This window comes from Staurois parvus, unplaced genomic scaffold (assembly GCF_062004578.1).
Source record: "Staurois parvus isolate SC_StPar_1 unplaced genomic scaffold, SC_StPar_1.0 ptg000102l, whole genome shotgun sequence".
NCBI classification, from domain to species: domain Eukaryota; kingdom Metazoa; phylum Chordata; class Amphibia; order Anura; family Ranidae; genus Staurois; species Staurois parvus.
Genome location: NW_028317898.1, coordinates 6318944 through 6323137, shown reverse-complemented (window position 1 = coordinate 6323137; position 4194 = coordinate 6318944).

The following is a 4194-nucleotide window of genomic DNA, read 5'->3' as shown; positions in this document are numbered from 1 at the left end:
TGATGGCAATGAAGAAAAAGTACAATGCTATTTGTGCTAACTTTGTTTTAAAGTATGTTTTAAAGTGTATACATTCTTGAACTGCTATTTTATATCACTTTTTAATTGTTTATCTTATTTTTTCCTTTTCCAATAAACACAAAAATGCATTAAATGCAGTTTGAGTGTTGGTAGCCCTGACTTGTTGTCAGCTTCAACCAAACTGGCCAGGGACACCTCCTATCATCTCCATGCTGAGGAACTAAAGCTGGCCATCCATGGAATGAAATTCAGTAGGGACACAAGAGTACTGACCTTCTGAAAAGTAGCATGATAAAGACAGGAACAATACGCAATGATTTATAGTCAGGGAGAGTACTAAACCCTCAATACACTGCAGATCTCCAAAAAGGTGTAGAAGATGATGCATGTCTTAGTAGACCTGACGCATCTCCCCCACTCTCGGAACTAACAGAAAGTAGTGGAGTGTTTAACTTTTAATGTATATTTATGTAGTGTTTTTCCTGCAGATGCTGCTCGGTAGATTGGGTTCTCTGTTCTTCTGCTTCAACTCTGACCTCAACAACCTCAGCCCCACTGACATATCAGGTTAAGCAAATTTATACTGCACTGCTACTGGGAGCAAAAATATAGATACCTTGCACACAACTAAGGTTCATATCAGAAAGCAAATATCAGACCAGTTAGTAGTAAATGAACCCAACATATTGCCATGTGTTGCAGTAAATAGCAGTATGCACATAAATGAGTAAGTAAATGATTATGGATTCAGACTTAAGCAGCACTGGCATTAATAGGGTAAGGGGATAGCTCCTTGTTGGGTGAAAGTTTGATGAATAACCACAATGGTGTTGCTAATAATGGGGTGTACTTTAGGGGTCAGGAATGTTTACCTGGTCAACAAAAAAAAGAAAAATACTCTATGGCATATTGTGAATCATAAATTAAAAAGAGCTGCCTATCCCATGTGAATATATACATGAAAAACAAATAAGGAAAAAAGGGAGGCGTTGTATGAAGAAAGTGCTTAACCTATACCCAATACTATATGCTAAAAACCAGTGTATAGTAGTGCAAGTATCCACATACAAATATGTAAACCAATCCATGCAAATTCATCAAATACATATGTGCAAATATATAAATGCTTTCATGTAAACAGTCCTTGAATATAAATAACAGTTTCTTCCAGCCAGCGTTCACTGGTCTACTGGTAGTACAAAATGTTCACATTAATAAGTGCAAAAACCAGCACTAAACAACCTACCTGTGTATATTGTTGAGAGTGCTGCCACTCCACACATGTCCTGAAGCCGCCATGCGCTCCAACTACCGGACGGGTAGTTGGATGTTCCAGAATGGAAGTGATGTAACTTCAAGTTCCGCCTCACTGCGCATTTCATCAGAATGACTGCTTACTCATAATGCCATTCTTTGTTTTTGTTTCTTGCTTTGTTCATATTTCATTTCTAAATTTTGCAACCACTTTAATGGAAAAAAATTAAAGCATACCATACTTAGTGAACAAGGCTAATAACACAGGCAGGGAGGAAAAATGGAGGATCATCAGCATAAGCAACGATCATATGTTCTGTAGTAGAAAGGGATAGTCCCTAAATTATTGCGTCAAATCTCATCTTCCAAAGAAATGGTTCAAGGGTCAAGATAAAGATTATTGAGGACAACAGGCAGAATTTTAATGCAGAAGAGACATTCTATGGTGGAGGAAATTTAGAGCACTCAGGATCTGGTGCAGCTGTGCATAGCAGCCAATCAGCTTCTAACTTCAGCTTCTTCAACTAAACTCTGACAATAAAACCTGGAAGCTGATTGATTCCTATGCAGAGCTGTACCAGAATTTGCACCATACAGTTTTAGTAAATAACCCCCTATGTATCTCCTGCATCAAAATTCCATTTCTTGGCTGCATGCCTTTGCACTGGGCTTCATACGCATTACTGAGATGTGCTGCATATACACTTTAAGATAAATTTCCTATTGTACTGGGAACTACAGTTTCTAAACTACTAGTCCCATGCATTGATTAATGTATTTTTCAGTTCATTAAAAATATTGTAACAGGATCTAACAGTTAATTACAGGATTTAATCTTTCATGCGTTGAGGTGTGTTGACAGCCCTTTTATAATGGGCTGCTTATAACCCAACCTGCTTCAATGGATAGAAAACATGTTAGATAAAGTACATTGTGGGGTGAATTGGTTCTAACTAGATGACATTCAACTTAAATAAAACACTAAAACACTGTGTATCATAAAGTTTTTTTTTCCATCAAATTCTGTTTTAACTAGGAATACATGTGTTAATGTGTTATGGATTTTTCTGGTGGAGACACTAAACACAAAACTAAAAGTGCAATTGCAGAGAATAGGTAAAATAGATAGAGGCTGGGAAACAGATTCTGTCAAAGTATTTTACAGGACCCCACAGATAGGTACTAGCCGAGTGCTATGTGTCACCAATATTTGGGTTGTGGTCCCTTTGACCACTTGCCTTCCTGAAGATTTACCCCCTTCCTGACCAGGCCATTTTTTCGATACAGCGCTGCATTACTTTAACTGACAATTGCGCAGTCATGCAACACTGCACCCAAGTGAAATTTATTTCTCTTTTTTCCCCACAAATAGAGCTTTCTTTTGGTGGTATTTGTTCACCTCTGCATTTGTTTGTGTTCTATAAACAAAAAAAATACAATTTTGAAAAAAAAACGGAATATTTTTGACATTTTGCTATTAAACATGTCCAGTAAAAAAATTTAAAGAATCCCATTTCGTCATAAATTTAGGCCAAAATGTATTCTGCTACATGCCACAAAATCCCAATACGTGTAAATTAATTGGTTTACGTGAAAGTTATAGCGTTTATGATGGTATATATACTGAATTTTTTTGTATTCGTAATGGCAGCGATCAGTGACTTATAGCGAGACTGCGGCGGGCATTCTGAAACTGGGGGTAACTGACTTGGTGTCACTGAAATCCCCAGTGACACCAATACAGTGATCAGTGCTAATAAAAATTACTGACACTGTACTAATGGCACCTTGCAGGAAGGTGTTAACATGAGGGGCGATCAAAGGGTTAACTGTGCTGTTTCACAGTGTGCTGTGCAAGTGCTTTCCACTGTAAGCAAACTGCTTTGTATGGCTCTGCTATGCCAAGCCATACAAAGCAGTGTGTAGGAGCTGACAGGGGAGAGATCTGTGTTGTTTATACACAGGTCTCTCCCCCATCGGAGATACTCGGTGATCACTGAGTGCTGTCAAGAAGTCACCGGTGATTGACAGCCAAATCCGCGAATGGCGGCGTGGGTAGGGCGTGTGCACGGTGCGCACGTGCTTCCTACCTGGAACTGCAAAATCACGTATATATACCTGTGCTGCCCTGCAGCAGTATTTCTGCTATAGGGTGGCGTAGAAGCGGTCAAGGGAAAAGCTTTGTGTGTTTAAGGGCCTAAACCATAATGGGTGAGACATTCCAGGATAGAGGAGTAGAGGAGAGGAGAGGACTGACTCGCAGTCCTCTCGGCATTGGTAAATGTTTATTTGGGAATATGAATTTTGAGTGAAATTCGGGTGGGAAAAGGACCTCCATTTCTGACTATGCGGACTCTGGTCCCTGGAGGTTTAAGCAGAGGTTTTGTTTTGCTGCTGGAAACTATATTCTGTTTGCCTTAAAGATAAAACAAATAAAGACTTTTATGTTTAAAGCAGGGCTCCACCCAAAAGAGGAGGTTCCACTTGTTTGCACCCTCCTCCTTCCATTGCCACATTTGACACTTTTTGAGGGGGCGGGGAGTGGGTACTTGGTATTGACAGGTACCTGCTCTCACTTCCAGCTCAGTTTGCCGCGGTGACACATCACAGGTCTCAGAAGAATATGGGACCATTCCCAAAGTGCAGCACAGTAGGAATCTGGCTGTGAAGCTACAATGCTTCACTTTTGGTTTCCCTTACTTGCTATGTCGGGGCTAGGAATCCAAAGGCTAGTGAAGAACTAGCCTGGGTGAGGGCGGAGCTGTACCCCTGGACAGGTAAGTGGCATTATATTAAAAGACAACAGTATTTGTAGCTGCTGACTTTTGATTTTTTTTGGGGGGGGGCCTGGAGCGCTCTTTAAGATAAACGCACAGTGGCTAAATGGAAGCACTTCCACCTGGCAGTACTAGGGTCGTT